Raw genomic sequence first — 10,251 nt, forward strand, 5'->3', positions numbered from 1 at the left:
GACAGGAGTGAATGATGGCTGTGGAGACGTGTACGGCCGAAGAGACGAGCAGCTGTTGAGCAGCTGGCCGCCCATCTTAGCCGAGGGGCTGCCGACTGCGTCTCCTCAGCGGCCGTTCACCACACGTTGCTGAGTCTGAACCTCTACAGCAGGCGCCCGCTTCAGGTCAGCATGCTGACCGCTGTTCGTCGTCGACAGAGGCTGGAATTCGCAGCCCAGTACCGTAATTGGACGTCCACCCAGTGGCAACAGATGGCCTCATCACGTGGTTCCCGTTTTTATGGTCCACTAGACTGACGGCTGCTGGCGTTTATGGCTAGAAACATCTAAAAGAAAACACCCGGCAACAGTCGTCAGAAGAGTCCAGGCCAGAGGCGGGAGCGTTGTGGTATTGGGAACGTTTTCATGGCAAACCCTGAACAGTTTTGTGAACGAAACGGCATTCGTCATCTAACAAGTGCTCCGTTTCACCCGCAGACCATCGGACAAGCAGATCGCTTCATACGGACTTGCAAACAACAGTGGCCAGGCTTCTCACCACCTACACATTTACTATAATACAGAATAAAATCTGATTAATAGTTTAAATTAAAAACCTCGGAATGGTGTTTTATTGTAAAATTATTAAGATTCTAATTCGGAACAGGCGCTGCAACTCTTTTCCGCCTCCTATCGCTCACACCCACGAGACGGACCATCACAGCCGGAACTTCTGCACGGCCGCAGCCATAGGTCAGTGCTTCACTTGCTACACCCACCACAGCACCCGGTGCCGCGAATGGGCCTTAGGTACCGCTTCGTGCCGCGTAATCTTGTTTTTTTTTTTTGTACTGTTTATGGCAACAGTGAGCGCTGGTGCAAGAGGCGTGGTTCAGGAACGCATTGGCTCTTTACATATTTGATTGCAGCTCCGAATGGTTTGCACCGCCGCCATCAGAACCAAATTCGTGCGTGTCATCTCTCCACGATTCTGCTGCTTTTCTTCCCCCATGTTCACTGCCTCACAGGGGCGCATGGCCTTCGCAGATGCCCGCTGGTGCCACCAAGAAACAGATGGACGATACGCCCTCGCCCTACCGTACCCGCTCGCCGACCCAATGGAGGTGGACATGGCATCAGCATCGCCGTCCCCTCGTCGCCCCAGGACACGCCCTTAGGCCTGGATGTGCGGCCTGGCAGCAGTTTTCTGGAGTGCGTTGCTGTTGCCTCACAAGCCAGAAGGCAGGGTACAGCCAGAAGCACGCCATTCTCCACAGCCACGGCTCCTCGCTCATCTCTACGTCCAGCATCCTGCCTCCCTCCCCATTGTCATTAACTGCCTCACTACACGGCAACGGTGCGCCATTTCGGGGGGAGGGGGGGGGGGGGAGGTAATGTGCTGGCATAAGCTCTCGCCAGCACACCAGGTGACACAGAGGTTGTGAGAAGATTGATTGTAGTCACCGGAGCAAGCGAGCCTATTGGGAGAGAGGCCAAAGATGCACTCGCAAACAATGCGCCTCCAGCGCCCTCTCGACCTCCAGTATTTAGATCGCCGCCGCAGATTTGGGGTGGAGAGGGGGGTAGTCAGCAGGCGTCCAGTGAGTCAACGAACTGAGTCATCAGTCACAGCCTAATGGGAGTCGAAATCGCAGTTAGCTCAGCCTCTAGCTCACAGTCAGTACCTAGCCATCAGAATAGTGTTCATAGTCCAGGTCTTGTGTGAAGTAAAAGTCGGCCATCTTAAGTAACTTCTTGTTCTTATAAGTAAAGAACCCTGTTAATACACCCATGCACTTTTTGTTATAGAAGAGGATACTGGCCACCAAACAACATGCTCTCCTTGCTTCCCACAGTACAAGTCTACAGTGACAACAAGACGACACAAAATTCCTTGAATGATCTTGTCATTCTGGAAGCCACAGTGGATCAACACAAATATGCGTCGATGTCAACCTCTACATGCAGTTTGTTTTTCCTAAGCGCGATGGCATCTACCAGCAGGACAATGCAACGAGTCACACAGCTCACAGTGTACGAGTGGTTTCAAAGAGTGGCTGGATGGGGCTGCTCGTTCCATGCTTGCTCAGCTGAGACAAGTAGCCAGGCTGGCCACGGCTGTAGACTTGGCACGGCTCCACATCCCTGCCGGTACCTTCCACAACCTCAGCGACTCTCTTCCCACGCGTCTCCCAGCACTCTTAGCCGCAAAGTCATCCAACAGAGGGTCACATTAATGTGAGTGCACATTGGAAGTCACAGGCAGCACTGCAGCCCTGCACGCCTTAGAGCTGAAGAGTGGGAAGCAATCAGGGCGCCATGGTTCTCAGACACTTTGTACCTCCTGTAAACCTCCAGAGGCAAAGAAGTAAGGAAGGCTGCATAGCACTGGCGTAACGGGATATTAAGGTTTGTGTTGGGATAGCAACATTCTAACGAAATACGACACAATTAAATAAGAAACACCTCGAATATATCGCTCTTGAATATCATAAGAATTCTCTTCATTATTAAGTACCGTACAAAAAATTTATTACCATTAACGTATTCACTGGCATTGAAATGCATAGTGTAAAGGCCTTGGCCATGTATGTGTGTAATGTCCTTAGAACTACTTAAAACCAACTAACCCAAGTTCTAAGGGACTGATGACATCAGATGTTAAGTCCCACAGTGCTCAGAGCCATTTCGTAGAGGCCTGTAAGCGTAAAATCGTTAGTTCGAATTTCGCTATTAGCATCCACTTTTACTATTATTTAAATACCGAATTTATGATGATATGGGTACGTTTCTTATCAAGTATCGAATCACATTTTTTAATAAAAATAACGTACTTTTTAAAATTTATTGGGTACAAAAATGCGAAACATCAGATACAAAATAAACCCTATTTTCATTTCTAGAGATAGAGCTGCGTTGTTGATGTACAACTTTCTTATTTAATAAACGCATTTCGCCTCTCTATATCAAATTTTTACGCGGTCAGTAATTCGAAATGGAGAGATTTTATTATCATTAAAGACTATGAGATAATGTCAGTTAATAACATTTTCATTTGTTAATAAATGTGAAACATAAATACTAAAAATAGACATTGCTACTAGCAAGATTCGAATCACAGCTACACTCCTTTTTACTTTTCCCATTTAGCTCCGTCTTACGCTCACCATAAAAGAATTCCTAAGTTGATGGAGGCTTGTAGCTCGTAACGGTATTTTCCTCACAGGATTCGACCTGATTCCTCTTCCAGAATGCTTAAGTAACCCTCTCAAAACTATAACCTGATCTTTGTACAAGGTGAGCTGCTTCGTGAAAAGCAGAGAAACAAATTCTTCATGCAAAAGAATGGAATAAACTGTGAAGTAACACTCCTCTTCGCAAAATTGTTAAACATCGTCACGCGAAGAAAGGAAGTTATAAAAAATTACTCTGGAAGACAACAAGAAAAAGGCTCCTCTTCACAGGAAAAACAAGCAATAACAACTCTTCTTAAAAAAACAATCAAAATATCATTCCAACTGCATTGAAATTTGCAGCAATTTTCGGAAGGACTGCACTTCTGTCACATTGAACGATTCTCTTCGGTCGTCGTTGGTCCCGTTCTTGCCGAATATTTTTCCGGCCACAGCGATGTCGGGAATTATATGTTTTGCCGGATTTCTGATATTCACGGTACCCTCGTGAAATCCTCGTACGGGAAAATCCCCAATTCTTCGCTACCTCGGAGATGCTGTGTCCCATCGCTCGTGCGTGGACAGTAACATCCCGTTCAAACTCACAATCATGACCTATTGTAGCAGCCTTGACAGGTCTAACGATTGCGCGAAACACTTGTCTTACGTAGGCGTTGCCGACCGCAGCGCCATATTCTCCCTGTTTACATGCCTCTCTGTTTGAATACGCATGCCTATACCAGTTTCTTTGGTGCTTCAGTCTATTTTCTAGCGGTATGGTTGAAGGCGCCGTGTGCGTGACACGGGCCAATCATTTCGCTGCACACTCACTTGCGGGGGAATATATTAAGAAGATAACTATAAGAGTTCTGTGAAGGTTACAGAACTTCCGAGTATATTAAGCAAAGGCGATATTTCAACCTTTTTTGAGAACTGTGTCGTACTATACGTACGCAAGGAAGTACACGTGCGACACTGACCTTGAACTGCGGTAGGTATGAAGGAAGTGGCAGAGGGCAATTCAGCAAGGTCCTCTCGTCTGCCTCAGAGCAGGTTACAGCAACGGAGCGTATCCGGTATCGGGACATCATTGTCGTTTCTTTCGTGTCAGAAGCGCTACTTGAAATTTCTCTATAGAGCGTAAGAACACGTTTGCAAGAAATTGTTGGTCCACTTTATCAGTTTTGATGCAATTTTTGTGATGGCGTAGTGGCGCTATCGCAGGTCAAAAACGACACACTCAGAAAATGTTAGTTAAAAGAAATCGTTAGTAATGCGAGCAATATCGTTTCTTTTTTGCGAGTTAGTAGTATATCGGTCAAATATAGTAATGGAAATCCTAATCACTTACAGTCTTGACCAGTAACCCTCGCAATACTCGCATTACCAGGGGGGGGGGGGGGTACTTTGTACCCACCTTTTGAAAATATTGAAATCTACTCAGGTACTTTATTTTCTTAAGTTTTGTAAAAAATGTTTGTTGTCTTTGATGAAATCTTCTTACAGATTTTATGATTGTTTTACATTTTTCATTTAAGCTTAATTCGAAATTTTAAGTTGAAGGGAGGTGGTCATAATGTCTTACCCCCTTGGTAGTAGTAGATGAGACTTCCACAATGTTTGTCTTACTCCACAAATAACAGCATTATATGACCTTAGAACACATGGAAATTATATTTCTCTGGACGGATAGCAACAATGGTCCCAACAATGATTCATTTCCCTTTGTTTCTTTATTGTTTCCTGTTCAGTGGCACTTAGTTCAGTCTTAATACAACTGTGCTTCAAAACTTGTCGACATTCACTTACTGATGGAGAAATATCACAGATTTTGGAAGAAGCTACGGCTTCTCAAATGGAATCTGATCAAACTGAAGCTGTAGTGACTGGACCTGAAGAGGATTGTGTTGTGCGCTATGATGTGGACAGTGATAGAGCACTTACAGAAGCTGATGATGAACTCTGGGTACCTGAAACTGATGACGTCGCAGTTTGCGAGGTTAGTGACAAGGATATTACAAGCACTGGAAAAATTTATACCTCCAAACCACGTCAAATTAGAAGACGAGTAGCAGAAAACACAGTGAAAGAAAGAGAAGGCATAAGAGGCGAAGGTAAACTAGGAACAATAACAGACATATTTGAAGAGTTTTTGTCTCCAGAAATTGTCAACATCATAATAAAGCATACCAATCAAGAAGCATTGAGGCAGAAAATACCCAAGACAGACAGACAGACAGACAGACCTGCGTTCATGGCGTATATAGGACTATTTATTATAATGGGGAAGGAAAACGACAGTAAGTCATCATTTATAGATTTATGGTTCTATACTTAAGGAACGTTTGTTTATACTGCTACAAGTCGTACCAGATTCGAGCAGCTTACTAAAGTAATAAGATTTGATCACAGAGAGTCACGAAGCGATCGCAATAAACGTGATAAGTTTGCTGCAATACAAGAAGTTTTTGATAAAAAGAATGAATTTTGTCCAAAATATTATTCTGTTGGGATGCACACTGTTATTGATAAAAAGTTTCCATTGTTCCGTGGCAGGTGTCCCGTCAAGGTCTTCGTGAAGGAAAAGCATGGTAAATACGGTGTACTTACACGCATGCTCACAGACGCTAAAACCAGATATGTTATCTGCACGGAGCCTTATGCTGGGAAAAGAAATAATGGTACACAGCACTCAAATTCCGCTGCAGCTGTGGTCAAACGCCTGAAAGTTCCTATACATAATTCAGTGAGAAAGGTCACCACATATAGATATTACACTTCAATTGATTTGGCCGAAGATCTATAGAGGAATCACAAGCTGACTCTCGTGGGAACATTACAAGCTAATTGGAAACACATACCTCAAGAACTGAGAGACATCTCAAGACGAGAATTACATATTAGTGTTGGAAATATTCCAATAACAATTGTATCCCCCGTAAAAAACCCAAAAGAAATCTGCTATTTCTATCATCTGATCATAAATTTATACTATAATGAGACTAAAGGTGGCGTTGACACGATAGATCAAATGGTGAGGAAATATTCAACTAAGAGGGCTACAAGAAGGTGGGCGCTATCTCTTTTCTGTACTCTTGTGTACATAGCAGTGGTGAATAGGTCTACACTATTTTTGTTGAACTTGCCGGACTGGGATAAGAAGAACCTAGTAAGTGACGACTTATTCTTCAAGAACTTGGACTACAGCTCGCGAAACCATACACTGAAGAAAGGGCTAAAAATATTTCTGGACTGCCAAAGCCTGTAGTTTCAAGAATGGAGGGTATTCTCAGAGGAAAATCCAGCAGGACTACGGTGCAAAGGAAGCTCATGGAGGTAAAGGTAGATGTCTTTTGTGTGTTAGTGAAAGCCTTTCAAAAGCAGAAAAGTACAACAAAGTGAACAAAACAATAATAGTCTGCCACAATTGTAAGAGGTACATATGTGCAAAACAGCAAAAAACTGTTGTATGTTCCAAGCCCAAGAAAGTCGTGAATAATTACTCTCACGACACTATGTTATGTACATAACATATATTTCTATATTACGTCAGGTATTTGTAACTATTTTAATTATAGTAAAGTGCACTTCAATAGTATTATAACGACTTTTACTACTAATTTTTCTCAAGATAATTAGACTTACTTAACTTAGAAGTGAAGTAAGTGAAAGGTTAAAACTGTTTTCAAAAATGCATTTTATAAGACATATTGAGGTACTGGATCCTGACTATGTTCAATAGATCTTTCAAAAGTAAGCTATTAACGCAATTTAAAAACAATTAATGAAACGTTTTTATTTTATAAATTCTTTACGGTGGGTACAAAGTAGCCCCCCGCCCCCATCTCTTTGGTAATACACGTTACTGAAAATGGCTTGGTGTTGCGAGTGTTAAAACTGCACTGGAAGGACAGTAAATAACTAAATCTTCTCACTGTGTACTTCACACAAATTATATACATGTTTGTATGTATATGTGTATGTATGTATGTTCGTTAAACACACCTGCCTAAACCACAGGACGAATTTCAACCAAACTTGGTGCACGTATCATTTACTGAGTGGAAAGGAGCACTGTGGTGGTAAGGACCACAAGGGGTGGGGGTGGGGGGTGGGATTGCAAAACCAGCGCAGCCCACGAGCGAGAACACCCACTCTTCAGTCATCCAGCATTTGTAGCTCAGATCACTTACAGACTTGCAATAAACTTGACACATAATTTCAAATCTTTACGAAACTTTTTCTCTCTCATAACAACAAAAAAGGATGAAAACAAAAAAAAATGTCGCTTACTACAGTGTTGCTCTTCACTTGGCAAGTGACGTTTTAATTAATTGGGTGTTTGTTGCTAACGTTTTCGTGGCAAATTTTTTATGCAGACAGTATTCGCCTATAGCTCTGAATGTAGCAGAAAATTACATCGTGGAACGACATTTACACTCCTGGAAACTGAAATAAGAACACCGTGAATTCATTGTCCCAGGAAGGGGAAACTTTATTGACACATTCCTGGGCTCAGATACATCACATGATCACACTGACAGAACCACAGGCACATCGACACAGGCAACAGAGCATGCACAATGTCGGCACTAGTACAGTGTATATCCACCTTTCGCAGCAATGCAGGCTGCTATTCTCCCATGGAGACGATCGTAGAGATGCTGGATGTAGTCCTGTGGAACGGATTGCCATGCCATTTCCACCTGGCGCCTCAGTTGGACCAGCGTTCGTGCTGGACGTGCAGACCGCGTGAGACGACGCTTAATCCAGTCCCAAACATGCTCAATGGGGAACAGATCCGGAGATCTTGCTGGCCAGGGTAGATCACTTACACCTTCTAGAGTACGTTGGGTCGATCGGGATACATGCGGACGTGCATTGCCCTGTTGGAACAGCAAGTTCCCTTGCTGGTCTAGGAATGGCAGAACGATGGGTTCGATGACGGTTTGGATGTACTGTGCAATATTCAGTGTCCCCTCGACGATCACTAGAGGTGTACGGCCAGTGTAGAAGATCGCTCCCCACACCATGATGCCGGGTGTTGGCCCTGTGTGCCTCGGTCGTATGCAGTTCTGATTGTGGCGCTCACCTGCACGGCACCAAACACGCATACGACCATCATTGGCACCAAGGCAGAAGCGACTCTCATCGCTGAAGACGACACGTCTCCATTCGTCCCTCCATTCACGCCTGTCGTGACACCACTGGAGGCGGGCTGCACGATGTTGGGGCGTGAGCGGAAGACGGCCTAACAGTGTGCGGGACCGTAGCCCAGCTTCGTGGAGACGGTTGCGAATGGTCCTCGCCGATACCCCAGGAGCAACAGTGTCCCTAATTTGCTTGGAAGTGGCGGTGCGGTCCCCTACGGCACTGCGTAAGATCCTACGGTCTTGGCGTGCATCCGTGCGTCGCTGCGGTCCGGTCCCATGTCGACGGGCACGTGCACCTTCCGCCGACCACTGGCAACAACATCGATGTACCGTGGAGACCTCACGCCCCACGTGTTGAGCAATTCGGCGGTACGTCCACCCGGCCTCCCGCATGCGCACTATACGACCTCGCCCAAAGTCCGTCAACTGCACATACGGTTCACGTCCACGCTGTCGCGGCATGCTACCAGTGTTAAAGACTGCGATGGAGCTCCGTATGCCACGGCAAAATGGCTGACACTGACGGCGGCGGTGCACAAATGCTGCGCAGCTAGCGCCATTCGACGGCCAACACCGCGGTTCCTGGTGTGTCCGCTGTGCCGTGCGTGTGATCATTGCTTGTACAGCCCTCTCGCAGTGTCCGGAGCAAGTATGGTGGGTGTGACACACCGGTGTCAATGTGTTCTTTTTTCCATTTCCAGGAGTGTAGTTTAGGCGACAAGACTTCATAAATACTACTGCGTGGAAAACTACCATATCATGTAAGACGTTTAAATCTATTACTTAGTTGCTACTTATTCTATTCGCAACATTTTTTACAGACAATATCCACATTTGTCGCTGAATGTACCTACAATATATAATTCTACAACTCATCTCAGTATTTGACATGTCTCCTGAACCATGAGTGAAAAACCTTCAGATTATGCATGACGTTTTAATTTATCACTTATTTGAAACCAACTCTAGTCGCAAACATCATCCATATATGCCGCTCAACGTACCTACAAAAATATATAATTTTATAACAAATAGTTCAAGAGATATTACGTCATAAACAGTGAGATGCGCGAGAAACTGTCAGATGATGTGTGACGTTTTAATTTATTACCTCTTTACTGCCAACTGTGTTCACAACGCATTTCGCAGATAGTGGCCACGTATACTGCTGGATCTACCTGGAAAATTATCTTTTTGTACAACACATATTTCAGGATATACGACGTCATAAACATTTAGCTATATGAAAACACAACAGCAGGGTGAAAATTCGCTAGGCATACAGGTGAAATATGTATACAAATATGATCGAAATTTGTCTGAAATTAGGTGACGTGTACGTATACGAGCAAACTAGCGGTAAAATTCTCATCCTAATCCTTGGAACGACTTCAGTCATATTTGGCACACATATTAGTCGCTGTCTAGAATGAAGAGCTAAAAACCACCAGCTTCCTGCTGGGGTGAGCGTGATAGCGTGGAGAGGGACGAGGGGAGGAGGAGGAGGAGGAGGACATGGACAGCAGAAGAGAGGAAATGGACAGAGAGAGGGGAGAGGACGAGATGGCAAGAGACAGGGGAGGTGTGGAGGCCGTGGATAAAGGAGGGACGGGAGAGAAGAGTGGATAAAGAGAGAGAGAGGATGGCTAGAGAAAGGGGGGAAGTAGGTGGACAGAGTGAAGCGGGAGGAAGAGATGGAATAACGGAAGACTAGAAGAAATAAATACTTGCTCAATGCCTGGTTTCTCTTCTAGTTAGAGTACTTAATTTTTTGTTCATTCAGGCTTCGAAAATTAATAGACAGTGAAGCTACATCAGGCAGTGACAAGCGGCAGCACATCGAGTCGAACTAAGCTCGTGTGACAGACAGGGGTGCCGCGAGGCATTCCACGCTGATACGACTCTGTATCGTACTGAATGGTGGATGGTGATCCGCCACACAGAAT

The sequence above is a fragment of the Schistocerca gregaria genome, unplaced genomic scaffold (assembly GCF_023897955.1).
Source record: "Schistocerca gregaria isolate iqSchGreg1 unplaced genomic scaffold, iqSchGreg1.2 ptg000001l___fragment_1, whole genome shotgun sequence".
Classification (NCBI taxonomy): domain Eukaryota; kingdom Metazoa; phylum Arthropoda; class Insecta; order Orthoptera; family Acrididae; genus Schistocerca; species Schistocerca gregaria.